Below are 18,472 nucleotides of genomic sequence, written 5' to 3'. Positions count from 1 at the left end.
ACAGAGAGAGAGGGAGAAGTAGGCTCCGCACTGAGCAGGGAGCCTGATGTGGGGCTCAATCCCAGGACCCTGGGATCATGACCAGAGCTGAAGGCAGATGCTTAACCCACTGAGCCACCCAGGGGCCCCAGAAACTGCTCTTTTATATGTGGTTTATTTTCTGAAGCCAGCCAACACAGACTCTGGTTCTTGATATGGAATTGTTTAGTTGGCAAATGCTTTTACTAAATTAAACACCCCAATAAGGAGAGACCACAAAAGCAGTTTCCTTTTAAACAGCAAGGGCAGCAATGGACTGAGGGCTAGATCAACTCTCTGGCTCTGTGGTAATTTGGTTCAAGGATTGGCGAACTTCTCCCGTAAAGGGCCAAATAGTAAACATTTTAGGCTTCCTACGCCACTGGCAGCCTCTATTGCATAGTCTTCTTCCTCTTTCTTTTAAAGAAACAGCCTGACCATGAGAGACTTTGGACTCCAGGAAACAAACTGAGGGCTTCAGAGGGGAGGGGGGTGGGGGAATGGGACAGGCGGGTGATGGGTATTAAGGAGGGCACATATTGCATGGAGCACTGGGTGTTATACACAAATAGTGAATCATGGAACATTGCATCAAAAACTAATGATGTACTGTATGGGGACTAACATAATAAAAAATTTACACAAACAAAAAAACAAAAGAAAAACCAAAACAAAACAAAAAACCAGTCTGACAAATAAAAACCGTACTCAGCTGGCAAGCTTTACAGAAACAGGCTGCAGGGCAGCTGCGGACTCTAGGCCATAGTTTGCTGGCTTCCGATCGGGCTCCGGGGCTCCGTAGGCGCCTCTCGGGTCCCCAGGGTATCATGCTGGGGCATTACACGTAGAACACTCTAATTGTGGACCGGGTGAACGGAAAGCAGACCGGATGTTCTGGGAAGACGTGTCCATGTCTAAAAACGAAAGATAAATCCCACAAATGTCAGCGACTTGTTTCCAAGACACAGAGCCAATTTTTCAAAAACTTGTTTTTAATTCCGGGTTTCAGAAACAAGAAAAATCCAAGTCAGGAGAACCGGACACAGACTCTGAGAAGGAAGCGCCCTAAGTGTATCTCGAAGCTGGCCCGTCCGGTGTGGTGTGGTTGTCCTCAAATCCTTCCCACCGAGGGCCTTTGGAACCGAGAAGTGGCTGAGCCTGCATCAAGGTGTCAAATGGCTCCAAATGCAAGGAGAGCGAGAATACAGTGGCTGGGAACCAGGGGACTTGATGCAGTAGGTCTTTGGAATATTGATTTTGAGCCTCTTTTACCACTAAGTCATTTGGTTTGGAGGTATTGCCTGACCTTGAGATAGAAGCAAGTCAAAATTTGACTTTAATTTTATTCCTCAGATTTCCAAAAAAAAAAAAAAAACACCAAAAAAATCTACCTATAGGTAATATAAAAATAGCCATGTTCCAAGGGAATTTTAAAGAAAGAAACATTTAGAGATTGCTGAAAACCATGTAATTGTGTAATTGTGCAAGCAAAGATGACTTTTTTTATTCATTGTAAGAACAGTTTAAATTGGTTTGTGTATAATAAAAAGTTAGCCTTTCATCAATACTTGGATAACTGAACTGTGGCATCCCTGGAATGTGATTACCAAGGGACCATCAAGCTGTGGTTTACTATTTCACGTAGTATGCTTTCTCTTTTGGAACTAATAAAAGCCACAACTGCATGCTTTATTATAAAAAGCAGAACTAAAACTGGCCAGTGTTTTCCTTATTTTAGAAAGACAGAGCTCAACAATGAATCACATGTTAGGAATTTGACCTGGACAGTAAGAGATTTGACTTTTTTGTTGCCATGTAAGTGTGGTCTGTGGTGGTGACAAGTATTTGAACCTCTTTCTTTGATTTCATGACCTTTAGCAGAAACATACTTCACTGTATGTGCGCACGTTTTCATCAAATGCTGTTTTCTTCTGTATTTGAATGTGCATTTGTTTCACTAAGGGCTTTTACTGGCCCGGTGCCCAGAGTCTCTCCCTCGATCTGAAATCTTCCCAGTGACCTGCTCTCAGAAACACCGGTACGCTGCCCTTTATACTCTGTAGAGAAGTATGGCCACCTGAGCTAAGGCTAGCCTAACCACACGTGGGTCAGCAACACATGCAGGGCCTGCTGCAAGAGGCTCTCTTCTTAATAGGGGGCTGATTAATTGTCCCAGTCAATCTGATGCTATCCTTTGCAATTTGGACTGACGAGAATACAGAAGGTCATTCAACTAGTGGTAGAAGGAGAAAGGGGAACTTCCAAAAAGAAGCATAGACAATAAAAATTGCTGAGAAGTATTAATGATCGAAGGGAAGGATTCAGAAGCAACAAGGACTATGGTTCTGAATGGCAGTGTCATCTAAGTTTTCTTTGTCCCTCCATTCATAGCTGTCCAGTATAAGGTGACCAGGACCCCAGTAGTAGCAACGCCAGTGGCTTCTCTGACAGAAAAAAAATGAGAGATGCGGAGAGAGGAAACCTACCAGACAGGCCAACACCATACATTCTAGTATTTCATGTCTGCCCCATGTACTTCCGTTTTTCATAACTATCACTCAAATATGCATGGCTTTTCCAGGCTTTGGGGATCATACCTCTCTGCAACACATAGGAATAGTTGCGGCTGGTATCCCATTTGATTTTTGGAAGTCCAGTATTTTCTTGATCCAAAGAATGCTTATATGTTCTACCAATTTGTTCTGGTTTGCAGAGTCCCCTCAATCAATTATCTTCTGATTCTAACACCGGGCTGGCTTCCCCAACGTTTTTGCCGGCCTCCTGATCCACCCTGAGAGGGAACAAAGTCACTGAGACTCAGCTAAGATTCTGCTACTGTGTGTAACTATACCTCACAGATAAATGGTGGGTACACGAAGGAATGACGACAGAGGAGAACAAACAAAAGATGACCTATACAAAGGCCACGTCCTTTCATAAGGTAGCTGGGATGTGGCGATAGAGACAGAATGGGGTGCGGAAGGGACTCTACTTGGTCTGCCAACATGATGCGGGGAGCATTTGGCATCTTTGAAAGAGAAGTGCCTTTGGTCATGGGCTCCTTGCCTGGAGTTCAGTTGCCCCACAACCTTCTGAGATCCAGCAAGACACAGATGGAGTTTCCCTCTCATCCACCACTCTTGACCCCCAGTTCAAAGCCTGCCTCCAGAAAACATAATCATCTTCAGAGATATAAATAGGGACTAAACAAAAACAACCTTTTTATGATTATTTAGAGCTATTTTGCTTCCTCACTATTTTGAATGTCCCACTGTAGAGTAAAATTGTTTTTGGTTTTACCGTAACAAAAACCCAGCAAAGTATCCCCCTGCCCCAAATAAAAAGTAATCTGACCACATCGTTTATATTAATCCTCCATTTGGAGAACCTGGTAAAATGTTCAGTTTCAAAGTAGTGGTGTTCCCCTGCTCCCTGCTTCCACTCACTTCTGAGTACCCCATCTATCAAGGTTTAAAGACAAAAACAAAAACAAAACCACACACTTAAATCTACTCTCAGAGCTTTTGGTTACAAAACCAGATAAGGCTAACTCAGGCAAGGAGATTTTTATTTTTACATTATAGAAAGCAAAAAATAAGTCACTCATTTGTTTTCATTATAACTTTCATGAAACTGAAACTCAGTCCTATAAAATGTTACTTCATTTTAGACCAAATAAAATGGTTGTCTTTGGTTGTCTTTTCACATTGATGAATTTTCTCAACCATTTCCTAAGGTTTCAAATGATCCTATTTGTCCATAAGTGCAGTGTTTCGAAGGAAGAACATTTTTGAGCTATCTATAATGATTTCTCAGCTTTCACCTTAGAGAATATTGCAATGTGTTCTGTGTGAAAAGCTTATATTCTATTTACAAAGAAGAAACTCTGTAACTTTCTATTTTTCTGGGTATGTTGTAGAAAGCAATATTTCATTGTATATTAAAAAGAAAAGTTAGTCTGAAATTTCAAAAGTCTTCAAAAAGTTAGTGATCACACACACACACACGTGTGTACACATTCACACACTGGTTCATCGATTAGTATAACATGTGCTAGTATTTTTGAAACAACACAGATGAATTTTCTCTTCATGTTTCTCTTCAAATTCTTTCTCTGCATCTTCTCTGGCATTATTGTCCCAAGAAAGAGAAGTACGATTGCCCCCAGAGAGAGGAGGATAGGGTAGGGAAGTAGAAAACTGGGAAGGTAGAAAAGGTAGGAAATGAGAAAAGGACAGGAAAATGGATGTGGTTGTCCTTCTTCCCCCTTAGGGGTTAATCTGCAAGAAATAGAAAGTACGTACACTGAAAATACGTTCTGAAGTGCCCCAAACGTGGCACATCTCAATGAAGTTCTGCACTCAGCCTGGGGTAGGGTGTTAGAGAGCATTGAGAGAGGAAGGTTCTAGATGGATGGGTAACGATGTCCCATGATCTTCATGTGCCATGTGGAGGTCCAGAGTTCCTGTTGATCCTGTGAGGAATGCAGAAGTGCTGAGAAAAATCATGGGTCAGAAGATGCCTCAGGACTGAGTACACCCCCGTTCCATCAGAAGGTCCAAAAGGGATAAAGCAAACCCTAAGAACTGACAGATTTTTTAGCAAGTGTAGTGAGAGGTTCGAGTTGGATATAATATGACTTAAAAATAAGTAAATGTAAAATTCCCTAGGTTTCAAGTTCTCAGTTTTCGAGAACCTTATTATCTGTTACATAGAGCTAAAGAAAACATGGTTTGTACTCTCAGGTGGAACTTGTGACCCAGTGAAGGAGACACATAGGTAAACAAATCCAGTGCAGTAAGTGACAGCTGAGGCAGGTTCACAGTGCTAGGGAAGCACAGAAGAGGATTAAATGGATGGTCTTCTGAGAGTAGATGATGTTCTAATCAGACCCTCTAGGATGAGGTAGACTTCACTTCGCCAGGTGGACTTCACTTATTCCTGTGCCCAGGTGTCTTCTGGTGGGATTCCTGCCAATTATGTCTCCTGAAATCCCTCACATATCAAACATCACCTCCTTCATGAAGATTTTTCTGATTCTTCCCACAAGATTTGATTTTTCCTGTTTCCTTCATGGCACTTTGGCTTAGTATTTGGGAAATTCTCTGGAAAGTTCTCTCGGATGGCACAGACCTTAGCCAGAATCTTTTCATAGGTGCTGACCAATATCTCTGTAACAAATGTCTAGTCATAGATAATGGTGAAGTAGCCTAGAACATACAGATTAGTTTTCATAATGATGTTGCCTCTTCCATGTTCATCTTCTTCAGTCTTGGCGAGGGGAGATTGGATAGATAAGTTGTGCAAGACGGATGCCAGCTCATGTCATGTCCTTACAGCGTCCCAAAGGATTCTCATGGTCAATCTATGAGGTAGGTACTATTATCTCCATTTTATAGATAAGGAAGAAGAAACTCAGAAATTTTAAGGCACTTGTCGAAGATCACACAACTGATGAATGAGCACCATGATTGGAGCTCTCATTTGTCTGATCCTGAAGCACAAATGACATCTTGCTGGAGAGCATCTCCAGACATACAGGGTTTACTGGGGGTTACAGTTAGACCCAATTCTGTCTGGCTTTGGTGATCAAAATTGGTTTATCCCAGCCTAGATCAGGTCACTAAGAGATGGTAAAACGTGATTATACCATAGAAAAGAGACCTAGCATGGTAAATTGTCAGGAAGATTGGATGTAGAGAAATTTTTCAAAACAAGATGAGAAGGATATATTTGTCTGTTTAAGTGATAGAGACACCAATGAACAAAATGTAACAAAATAGTCAGAGACTGAGCTTAGCTCTGGAAAGTACTAGTTGCTCTAATCAATGCCACTGATTACCACAAACATTTGTGGTACAAACGTGTCTGATATGTAAGTTTGTCCTTCATTTTATGCCATTAGTGACATAATTAGATAACAAAAAAGTATTTGGTTGAAAATGGGGACAGGAAGAAAAACAAGATATTTTTGCTTTTGAAGACTTCCATTTTTTTTAAAGCTTTATATTTCTTGAAGTGAAGCAGCATAATACTGTCACTTCTGATCCCTCTACTCCTTGAATATAGCTATCTTTACCCAGTGATTGTTTATAATTTCTCCATTTATGAGTCTATTATTTTTCTGGCATTTACTAAATATAATCATGTGAGCTATTGTGCTTTAAATTACAGACATGACTCTCTTTAAGAAAATAGAATTTCAAATAATACATTAGTGAAAATTACATATATAAGCAGTATTTTTTTGGTTAAAAAGATATTTCACACAACCAGATTTAAAGAACCAGATCCCCTGGGGCAAATATTCTCAATCTGGAGTCATAGGTGCTATTCTGGGGTATCAGTGCACTTTCTGAAAGTTCATTAAAAATAAGAAATGTAAGGGATATATTCTTAAAAGTCCATAGAGTCTGTAAATCTCAGGTATAACAAGTGGAACTAATTTTTCTACAATAAAATTAACTTATAAGCATCCATTTATACTCAGAAACAGAAAACTTAATTTCGTTTTCTTAGTCCTATTAAACTGAAGGTATCTGGGTTTAACACTTACCCAATTTGAGATACTGTTACTCCCTCTCTTCCTCTTTCTCCCTCACTCTGGGGTAGCTTACTGGTCCAGAGGAAACTTATGAAGCACTATGATACTGGGAGACACGTCTGGGTGTTGATGACCTCTCTCATTTTCCAAAGAGGTGACTTGGTTTCTGTTCTCTGGGTGTGACTGAAGCAATACTTTGCTCTAGTGAACAGTCTCTGACTATTCTGAGGTAACTGCTTGGTCCCATGTCTGGGACCAAGCAAGGCCATGCAGTTGTGGCCACATCTCTGCACACCAGTCAACAGGACACACTGTTCCTTGGTATCTTATGTGGTTGCCCTTCCAGGTGGCCTGTTCCATGTCCCATTTAGCTGGCCCTCTTTCCCAACTAACTTCTAGGCCTCCTACCGCTCACAGGGGCTCCATCCTTACTAAGTAGGCATGAGAAAACCCAGGGGACTGGACAGGCCATGATCCTCAGCCCTTGAGGATCTAGATAAGCCATATTAACATTTATATTTCCACTTCACACCCTTGTGTTCTGGGTTCTACTATTAACACTGAGATTCTCAAAACACTCCATTGGGAAAGCTGGATACAAATTTCTTTACTCTTGGGCCCTGTTAACATAAAGGGGAAATCTCTAACCCACCTCCACCTCAAGACCCATTCTGGAGTTTGAGACAATGCCTCTCTGTTATGGGCTTTCAACTGTGTCCTTTCAAATTCATATGTTGAAGCCCAGTACCTCAGAATATGACCGTCTGGAGAAAGGGTCTTAAAGAGGTGATTAGGTTAAAATGAAGCTCTCAGGGTGGCAGCTAACCCAATATGACTGCCGTCCTTATAAGAAGAAGAAATGTAGACACACTCAGAGACACCAGAGATGCTGCGCACAGAGGAAAGCCCATGTGAGGACACAGAGAAAGGTAGTGACCTTCAAGCTAAGAAGAGAAGCCTCAGGAGAAAGCAACCCTGATAGCATCTTGATCTAGAACTTCCAAGCTCCAGCACTGTGAGAAATACATTTCTGTTGTTTATGCCACCCAGTCTGTGGTATTTTATGATAGTCCTAGCAAAGTAATACAACTTCCTTCTCCATGTTGCAATTTTCTCCCATCCTTCTAAGAGCTCTGTTTTTTGTTTTTTGCTTTTTTCCTACCTACAGCTCATTTATGGCTCATTCAGGGCAGGAGTGCGTGGGAAGGGGACTCGCTCCCTAGGTTCACATAGGCTCCAGCACACGCTAGCCTCAACCAAGGTTTTGGCTTATGATTACTGGGCATTCGAATCTTTTGTTAAAGAATCTGGAAACTTTGTTCCACTTGTTCAAAATGGGAGTGACTGAAGGAAGGAAAAAGAAACAGGATGTTTAAAGTTTCAGATCTCAAGTGCGGTGAACCTCCAGTGTCCACAGAAGAGACTTCCCGGACCCCAGTGGATGCCCAAAACCATAGAAAGTGCTGAACTGTATATATACTATGTTTTTTCCTATACGTGCAAACCTACCCTAAAGCCTAATTTATAAATTAGACACAGTGACATATTGACGACAGAAAATAAGAATGAGATAGAGCAATTATAACATACCGTAATCGAAGTTACGTGAATGTGGTCTCTTACTGTCCCAAATTTCCTTCTGTGGTGTACTCAACCGTTCTTCTGTGATGACGTGAAGTGTTAAAATCCTACGTGCTGAGATGAAGTACGGGAATGAGGTAGGCATGGCGACATCGTGTTAGGCTGCGACTGACTTTCTGATGATACAGCAGATGGAGGATCACCTGCTTCTAGACCGAGTAACTGACACTGTGGAAAGTGAAATCATACATAAGAGGGGACTAATGTAAAGATGGCACATATCATCTCACCACAAGTGTGCATGCTTCTGCTCATATTTTTTTTCTGGGGAGAGTCCACAGCTCTCTTCAAATTCTCAGAGGGGTTCATGACCACAAAAATGTAAAGACTCACCACCCTATTATGTTTGAAATATGACTCACTTTCAAATATATGATTTATAGACATTTCAGAAATGTAGCTATTATGTAAATGAGAAAGCAGAATGTTTATCTTCAATAAATGTAAATGGTATCACACTCATTTCCTTCATTTAAAAAAATCTCTGATTTAATTTGCCGTGTTAAAAGAAGCTAAAGTAAACTGTCTGTGAAATACTTGATTCCTTCTTCATGGTCATCCAGTTCCACATCAAGAGATCATAAAACCATATAACTCCTTCCACTAGGACAAGTCATCTTAGAGCACCACGATCGGTAAGAGGCATTCTGCCTCACTCAATATTTAAACATCCATATGCTTTTACACAGATGTCATTTCTCCTTGTGTTTCTTTTGCTTTTTGTGCCAGTATTCATGGAACAGCAAGGTTTGGGAGTTCGTAGTGATCAGGAGTGACTGATACTTCTCCCCACATTCTGGGAAGTTTTATCCTTTCCCTCTTGTCTCAACACATTGCTACCAGCCCCCTGATTACTATAGCAGCTGCCATGAGAATGTAACCTGCCCTCCATCTCCTGGCCATGATTGTCTGGACTGGGGTCCAGCACCTGGGCCAATCATGGTACTTCCTTATTTGGAACTGGCCCTTAGACTATGAAATTCAAGAGCTGTGAGTGACCATGCAACCCAGTGCACACCGGAGAAGCAGAGAAAGTCTGTATGAGGGAGAGAGAGAGAGAAAGAATGGAGCAGGCAGCGTGGTGGGGAAGACGGAGAGATAAAATCTTAATGGCATGGCCCTGTTTCCAAGTGGTCACTGATGCCCAGCTGCATTCCTGTTTTTGAGTTCTATGGGTAACCCGGTATCTTTACAATGGTTTCTCCTTTTTTACTTAAGCTGGGTCAAATTTCTATTTCTAATTAACATTTCCCATTAATTTAAATACACACACACACGCATACACATGTAAAAATGACCTTAATGTATGATTATCAAAGCGTACTTCTTCCAGCGTTAATTTTTCAAAAATAGAATGAAAACCATGACTTGGTGTACAAAGCTATCATTAACATAAATTAACAACTGTGGTGAGAAAAAGCACCTCTGTCATAGTTGGTGCTATATTTTTCTAGGTTTTTAATAATGAAGGATCACAAAAGTATCGAGTCCTCCTTGTGCCATACCAAGCTCACTTGCAATAGAAATCCCCAGGAATAATGAATGAATTACTTCACTAAAAAGGAGGGTGTGACACGAGCCCTGCAGACCCTGGGTTGATTTTATTGCTTTAGACAGCAAGGTAACTACTGGGAATCACGTTTTTGACCTCCGGCCATACAAAGATATTTCAAAAGGATATGAAAAATATTTTGTCCTTCATTGGCAAATGGAGTTATGTTTGGGGGGCACAAGTGGCTAAAAGTTCAAGGTTTGTAAGAGTGGATGCTCATTAAAAATGAGTTTAATAAACCATAGAAGCATCTGAATCCTCTAGGGTTATTTAAAGAAAACAACAAATAACTAAAAAAGGTAACTACCAGGCTGATCGATAGATTTTTATTTTATTTATTTATTTATTTATTTATTTATTTATTTATTTATAAAAAAGATTTTATTTATTTATTTGACAGAGACAGCCAGCGAGAGAGGGAACACAGGCAGGGGGAGTGGGAGAGGAAGAAGCAGGCTCCCAGCGAGGGAGGAGCCTGATGTGGGGCTCGATCCCAGAATGCTGGGGTCCCGCCCTGAGCCGACAGACGCTGAACAACTGTGCCACTCAGGCGTCCCTGATCAATAGATATTTAAAATGCCACGTGGTACATGTATGTGACTCGTTCCCTCCCTCCTCGCCCTGTCTTCTCTCAGTCTCCCTCTCTCTCCTCAGAATTTAAAGTTCCTAGATGACATGCACAGGCACATCGCGTTTTCCTCAGCAGCCCTGTAAAAGGTCCCGGTCAGCATGATCTATGTCTGGATTTTAATTGTAAGAGGGTTTTCTGGGTATCTCACTTTAAGTGTTCATTTCCATAAAGACATTAGCCGCATCTATTTTACAACTCTGTCTTTTAAAAGGAACAGTTTAGTACTTCTGGCGCTGTGGCAGTCTTCATAAACACACACACACACAGAGCTCCATTTCAAGTTAGAGGACAAATACGGTTAAACATCTTTTCAATTTAGTAGCAAAGCTCTGGCGCCCTGATGGTCTGATATTCTTTCAGTCTTTCTGTATTTTAAGAAAAGGCTGAAACTGTTGCCCAATGAGAAAGTTGTATCATCTTGCCAGCAGATGTCTATTAGCAGAATTTATCCATTGTTTCACGCTCCGAATAAGACATCATTTTTTTTTTCTTCTTCTTCCCCCCAAATGGGTGTGTTCAGCACTGCCCCATGCGGGAGAAACCTAACTGTCCCAGGCTCCTCAAGTGGGATCCACATCCCCACAGGGCCTGCCTGGATTGCTAGCCCCTCACCTTTCTCCTTCTCTCTTTCTAGCTCACATGGGATGGTGGCTGGGCATAGCAGAAAAAGCTTGAAGAGAGGAAAAGGGAAGGGCTGCAGGGGCTAAGGGAGAGAATGAGCCAAGCATAGTGTCTGGCCCAGAGTGTTTAATTTACTCCATAAACATTTATGGAAACTACAGCGTGTAAGGCATTGTTTCAAGCTCTGAGGAAAAGTGATGGAAAAACAGACAAACAAACAAACACCAAAGTCTCTGTTCTCATAGATAAAGCTTATAACCTAGTGGCAGTTAAATGTTTGTGGAGTGAATGTTTGCCTAGATGCAGGAAATGACAGCAGGGGTGACAGCCGGGGGCAGCTATAGCTTCCCACTTTGTGTAACCGTAAGTACTGACTTAACCCACATCGACTTCACCACCCTAACTTCGGGATTCCTGCATGGCAAATGTAACCCATGTGTACTAGCTTTCTCGCTCCGTTTTATTTAAAACGTGGATTTAAAGCGCCCTTAGGGAAGGGAAAGGCTGCGGATGTGAGCGGACTGGCGCTCCGCGTTCCCAGCCTTCCCATTACCTTCGAGCAGTTCACAGAAAACCTCTGCAAGAGAACCGCCAGGTGGCACCTGTAAGGCGCGGATGGAGAGGCTCGTTTGCCCCACACCCCACCGCCCGGAATAACCGGGCTGCGTGCCTTCCACCGGGGGCTTGTTGGCTAGGAAGTGGGGGAGTTTTAGTCTCCGTTCAGACTGCGTGATTACGTACCCTGTTTTCTTGACACCCCAAACACGCAGAGTGCAGATTTGTCCCCACGCACTCGGGCTGCCAAAGGCGTGTCACACGCTGGTTAGGAGCAGCTCGGCCTCAGGCACCCGCCGCGACGTGGGGGCTGGCGGTGGGTGGCGGTGGGTTGCGCTGAGCTGGAGGCCCAGTCACTGCCCGGGTCTCCCTCGCCAGACCTCTACCCGGGCCAAGGCGGAGGAGTGGCAAGAGAGACGGGTCCCAGGGTGGTGGCAGGCTGAAGTGCGGAGCACGGGGGACACCACCTCCCACTCTCGCTCACCCCTAGACTGGGCGGGCGCCGCCAGTGGCCGGGGTCCGGGGCACCCCCTCCCTCCCGTTAGAGAACCCTGTGGTTTTTCCGGCCCCCCTTTCAGCGTGGCGGCTCCGGGTCACCCCTCACCACTCTGCCGCTGTGCTCCCCCAGCCGGGGCTGGGCGACCGTCGCCGCTTGCAGAGGGTCGGGGTGCAGGGTGTCAGCTCACGGAGCAAGCGCGTTTGGGTCATTTGGGGCTGGGCGGCCGGGGAACCAACTCCACTCCATCAGGAGCGGGAAGCGAGCTGCGCCAGTTGCGAGACGGTCGCTGCCGCCGCCGCCTCTATTGGGCCGCTGGTGACATTGGGAGGAGACCGCTTGGAACGCGCAGAGGAGGAGGAAGAGGAGCAGGGAGGGTGGGGGTGGGGGGAGAAAGTAGCAATTGTGCCAGGGGGCGTGTGAGCAGCCGGAGAGGCGGCCGCGCTGGTGACAACTTCTCCGCGGCGCGCGCGGCGGGGCGGGCGGGAGGGCGGGAGCGAGCGCCGAGCGCGGCCGGAGCCGGGCGCCTGAGGGAGCCGCGAGAGCCTCGGGGAGCCGCGGCCCGCGCCCTGCGCCGCCGCCGCCTGCTCGCTTCCTCCTGGTTCTCAGCCCCGGGTGCTGAGGCTCGGGTCTATAAATAGCAGGTTACAGCTCCCGCTCGGCGCGCACACGCTCGCAAGCGAACGCAGGAAAGTCAGGCTAAAAGTGTCTGCTGCTGCTGCCGCCCCCCACTCCGCCTCCGGGAGAGGTAATTACCCGCCCGGGATCCGAGGGCTCGGTGGGGGTTTTTGCAGGGTGGTGTGGGTGATGGTGGGTGATTCGGGAGGCGTTGGAGCGGGTCTGAGAGCGCGGGGGCACGTCCTGGCGGGGGGAGCTGTCTGTTTTGCATTAAGTTTCCCCGTCTCACAGCCCCGATAGCCCCTCCAGCCCTGTCGCCTGCGCTGTGGGGGAGCAGTCTCTGCTCGGCGGCCGGGCTACCCCTGTCTCCGCGCTTGCCCTGCCGCCGAGCGCCCCTCGGCCCGGCGAGCGCGCGGGTTCATCCTCTCGCTCACACACTCTCGGGGCCCGGGGTGTAACTCTGAGCTCCGGCCGCGCTGACCTTCCAGGGCTGCGCCCACCTGCGCAGTCCCTGTGGCGAGGCCGTGGTGGCGCCGGGTTTCTCTCTCAGCCCCATCCCGGCCGCGCCAAGCCGCCGCCGCCGGCCTCTGGAGAAGTCGGCTTTAAGGCGAGGGGTGGGGTGAAGGCTGGGAGCGAGGGTGGCTGGTCCTGAGGTTTCAGTTGCCCCGTGTCCTGGGTCTTTCTAAAGAGCCCCCCGTCCATGACCACCCCCACCCTACCCCCAGCAACTCATTCCGGCAAAGAGAAGCCAGGCATGTCTCCTCTTGGCCGGGGAGCATCCCTTGTCCTACCCCAACGAGTTCTCGCTGAAAGGGGTTAGAAAGCGAGGGTCTGGGGTGCAGGCACGGGGAAGGAGGGTGGTGGTGGCGGGGTCATGGTTTGGAGTCCGAAAACTGCGTGCGCTGCGGGCTCCGCAACCTCTCGCGCCCCTCTGGCGGGGAGGGCCCAGGCGGAAGGGTGCCTAGGTGCCAGGGCTGGTTCCTGAGTGGACTTTCAGGCTCATAGCTGGCAGGAAAATGAGGATGTTGGAGCTACACATACCTGGTTTTGCCCCTTCCTACCCTCTGAAATCTCCTCCCTTTTGGGTGATTTCTGCCCCTGAGGACACGGGGACGAGGGACCCGCAGTTTCTGTTTGGGGACAGGAGGTTTTATGAGGGTGAGGATGTGCATATTGATTAGGTGGTTGCTGCTGGTGCACAAAACTTACTGGAAAAACCCAGGAGGGTTTCTATTACTCCTGTTTTAATAGTGCAGATTCGCTCCTTTGCCTCTTTTTTTCTTCTCTGGAACCAGGTCCCCCCCCCCCCTTTCTGAGATGTGTTATTTGAGGTCATTACATTTTATGACTCCAGGTGTTACATTTTGCATATCTCCTTCCTCTCAGTGTGACAGAACTTGTTTATAAAGGTGAGAGTTTATAAAATAAGTAAAAGCCCAGAAGACAGGATAGATTCATCTTCTTCCCCTCAAGATGGGCACTAGATAGCCCTTTCATTGGCGTAAAACTACATTTCAAAGACCTTGCTTGTAACAGGGATTTTCTTGATGGGTCCTGGACCAAGAATGGTAGTAAGCTGACTTACTGCTCAAGCAGCATATGAGGTACCAGGAATCACCCAACAGGGCAGCTGACTGATGGTGTGCAAAAAGTTGAGTGAAAAGGGGACTGGGCAAGTGGGCATTGTCTCACAAAATAGACAGAGAAACACATTATCTCCTGTTCCCTTGCCCTATACTCCAGCAAAGCATTGATAATAAGAGTAAATGATCACTGGCTTTGTGAAAAGTGTGTGGGTGTTAAAAATTAAACCTCTTACATTTACAGTAATGTAAAATGTTACTGCAATGGAATGCTTTTTCAGCATATTTCTTTAAAATGTGATTTAGAAGATTGTCTTTGAAGGGTTATGAAATTTACATGTGAAGAGTCTAAATGCTCAGTGTCATTAAGAAACATGTGCTGATTGAAATATGGCTCTTATTTTGGAAGACTATTCTCTTTGATTAGGCAAATCAATATTTATTTGTGATAAACTAATGGGCAGTCAGAATGCACATATTTATAACTGTGTTTTGCTTTTGAACCTTCTGTAAAGGATAAGAAAAGCTGGACAGACCAAGTTTAGTCTTGTCCCTCTAGTTGTTCAAAGAGGCACATGGTCAAAGTTATAGGCAGAAAATACTTTGAAAATGTTGAATTTGAGCTTTACTTTGGGAGTGCCAATTGACTGAACGACTTCATTTATCATAAAATTTTTGTGAAAAGATTCATAAACTCATCAGTTAAATTTGGTTGTAAAACAATGCCCTTATATTTTAGTTGCATGAAATGGAAACTCATTAAGCTTGGGAAAAAAACCAGATATTTGTTTTAAATTGTGCAAATTGAGAGTAGTTCATTTCTTTTTTGAGGCAGGAGTTTCTTTAGGTACAAGTAATATAAGTGCCCACATGGGTAACAGAGTTAACTTTTACTACTTTGAGGTAAAACCCAAGAGAGCAATTCTCCTAAAGACACAGGAAAAAAAAAAAAAAAGCCAAGTGATCTCATATCTCTTAGCAACCAAGTGGATGTCAGTTTCCAGGTAAGTAAGTATCTGACATCTGAGAATACAAAGTTAAAAAAATTATGAAATCATAATTAGTGAGTAAAATGCTTACTGAATATCTATTACATTTTCTTATTTCACAGTGTGCAACCCCAGCCAGTACTAATATTAGAAATATAAATATCAGAATTTTTGTAATCTTTGTGGAATAAGTTCTTGTCTTTCATAACCATGGGGATTCTAATAGATAGAAATGTGCTGTTTTAAATAATCTTAAGTTAAATGTTAACGTTCAGTTCAAAGCTGTGTCTGTCTCTTCTGTATTCTCTACTCTAATTTTTCAAGATGTCCTAGCTTTCTAAAGCCCTAGGGAATTTGCTTCATAGGCCGTTTTGTTACTACTTTTTTTATGTTGAGTTAGAAATTCTTGATTGGAGACCTCCTTAGGACACACTCATAAATATACATACTTCCATATTCAGACTTAAGAAATGAGGCTATTAGATAAATAATTTCAGCTTAAACATTTATTTTTAGATAAATCCAGATGATGATGCTACAATCATGCGTGTGTGTGGTGTGTGTGTGTGTGTGCAAATATATATAGCCATATAGCCTTTGTTTTCCAAAACTTTAAATGCAGTATGTATCTAGAAAACACACCAAGATATGTGAGAAAATTCTAAGGAATCTTCAGAGTCTCAGGCACAATTGTCATTTGAATCAAGATTTGTTAGTTCCTTCACTTTATACATTTTAACTACCTTGTAGATTAATAGGAGAATTTTAAAAGTGTTTATGAAGTTTTATAGTAATATAACCATACTATAATAACTATGTTGTGTATATATCTGCAACTGCAGTGGTTTTTCTTTTATCAGGCATAGTTGTAACCACTATCTTATTTCCTGGAATTACCTTCTTATAGATGATGTACCATAAGGAAAATGGAATATCTAGGAGTTACAATTTTAGATTTTTTACTCAACTGTGGGGATGTCACGATAGATGTAATCCCAACATGGTGTGAAGAGTTGGATTTCAATGTAATATGTGTTCTTAAATCATATTTTCCAAACTGAGTTTCTTAAAATGCGATGTTTAGAATAAATCTTTCTTCTGCCTGGGGCAGCCGTATCAACTAGGTGTCTTGATTACGTGGTGAAGGCCTCAAAATAGCCGGAAGAGCCTCAGTGAAATAGACTTGGCAGTAGTCATTCGGTTAAGCTGATTAAAGGAAATCTTGAGAAGTTTTCTAGATCATGTGGCTTTGATCAAAGATTCCTTTGGGAATTATCTAAATTAGTGATTTCAAGGGGGAATGGAGGTACATTTCCCTTAAAGGAAAAATTCTTTTTCCTTCCCTCTTTCTTTCCCTCGCTTTCTCCCTTCTTTGTTTCTTTCCATCCATTTATCTATCATCTCTCTGTTTTTACGTGCCCTTCTGGTTGTTAAAATGAAACAATGCAACAGGCCTAATGTTGAAATCACTGAATGACATTCTCTACATTTCCAAGGATGGGAAAGTTTGTGGGATATACAGACAACCTTAATATTCATGCTGATTTTGAATTATTGGAGTAACAACAACATTGAAAAGTATCTTCCGAGATCAAACTAAAAAATAGAATTCTTTAAAATTTCCATATATTGTTTTTAATGTATCTTTTATTTATATATTTTAAGTGCTTTAGAAGAACCTGAGATTTTTATGTTTCTCAAAAGGGAGTGTGATTTTGAAAAAGTTAAGTAAAATGGTTTAAAGAAACTCTCTTATTATTTTTCACCATTAAAAACTTAATTGACAGACATATGAGTCTTTCACTTTTCACTTTAGTTCTTAAAATAGGTAGTTACGGGTATTAAGTAGACCAAACAGGGGACTACCATTGCAGAATACAATGAAGCAAATAAAATATACTCTCTAACTGTAGTAAAGTCATCTGCAGCAATCCTTTCTTTAATCTAGTCTTTCAAATGATCTCATTTCGTTTTCATGGGGCTTTATTTTTCTAGCCAAAAGATCAGAGATGACCTCTAGCGATTAGCACAACTGAAACACAAAAAATTATTCACCTCTGGGAAAATGAAGTAGAACTAAAAACGAGTGGCATCTGAAATTGAAATTATAACCTGTAGATGAGATGAAATTATAGCTATGTCCTTAAGAAAGCTTGCAAGTATCATTAGTGATTTTTTCACATCCTATGATGCCTTCTTAAATATCTTTATCTGTCAAACTTGCCAGCTACACCCATATTCCACTTAGATCAATAGTATACATCACATTCATCATAGAATATGTTGCATAGTGGATGAACACTATTAAAAGATAACTTAAAAAAAACAAACATTTCGCGTCTTCATTAACAAAACCTGTAGCTTTTTTATTTACTAATCTAATCAGATCTTTCTTACATGAAATTATGAGACGGCTGATTTTATGATATGTGTAATTTCATTTATTTTTAATAGCCTTCTTATATTGAATTAATTATGAATAAATATGTTTCAAATCTCTCTATCTTTAAATTTGCTTTAAAATAGAGCATTTCCACTTTCCTGAAGACATCCCTTGTGCATTTGGCGTTAAAAAGACATGTAGCACTAGGTGGCAGTGTGCAATGCTTAGTAGCCTTGCGTCATTTTAATTGCAATATATTCATCATTAAAGCTTTTCTTTTAAACAGAATTTATTTATATTGTGAGTGTGTTAATGAAATTGAAATCAACAGGCAACTAAACCTTTAGCACTATATTTAGAAGATCTATTGTTTATACGACTTTAAAGATTAGATTGCAATATTTAAGATACTCTGCTTTTATGTGGGGTCTGCTTACAGGAGGGATTGTTAGGAATTAATTGTATTAAATATGCCAGAATTCTGCTTATGACCGAGTAAGAGAGAAAGAAAGGGAAAATTAAATAAGCATGATAGGAAAGAAACCATATGGCCATTCTAAAATAGACATCATATTAACTGTTTGTATTTTAATCCTAGTCCTCTCACTACATTGGCTGAGCAAAAACATTTTTTTTCCAGGGGGTGGAAGGCTATGATTGTTAATTTTTCTCCACCTCATTGCTGTTGGGACAATGCAAAAAAAAAAAAAAAAAAGTGCCAGTTGTCTTACTGATGCTTTAGCAGATCCCCTGATACCCTCCGTGATGGTGATGGCCTGGCCACCACAGTGACCAATTGGATTAGTTATGCAGCGCTACAGTTTGCTGGTTAGTAGGACAG

At 42.8% G+C, this 18,472-nt stretch overlaps 1 long non-coding RNA gene across 1 annotated transcript; it reads right to left on the bottom strand.

The window, feature by feature from the left end:
• Positions 1–635: 635 nt before the first annotated feature.
• Positions 636–12,312, bottom strand: LOC121101715. Its single transcript, XR_005833740.1, has 3 exons — positions 11,749–12,312; positions 8,153–8,371; positions 636–932 (listed from the first exon to the last, which is right to left on the bottom strand). It is a non-coding gene; the product is annotated as an uncharacterized LOC121101715 (long non-coding RNA).
• Positions 12,313–18,472: the final 6,160 nt, after the last annotated feature.

This window comes from Ursus maritimus, unplaced genomic scaffold (assembly GCF_017311325.1).
Source record: "Ursus maritimus isolate PB19 unplaced genomic scaffold, ASM1731132v1 scaffold_11, whole genome shotgun sequence".
Classification (NCBI taxonomy): domain Eukaryota; kingdom Metazoa; phylum Chordata; class Mammalia; order Carnivora; family Ursidae; genus Ursus; species Ursus maritimus.
The sequence above is the reverse complement of the archived record's forward strand: the minus strand, read 5'-3'. Positions and strand labels throughout refer to the sequence as shown.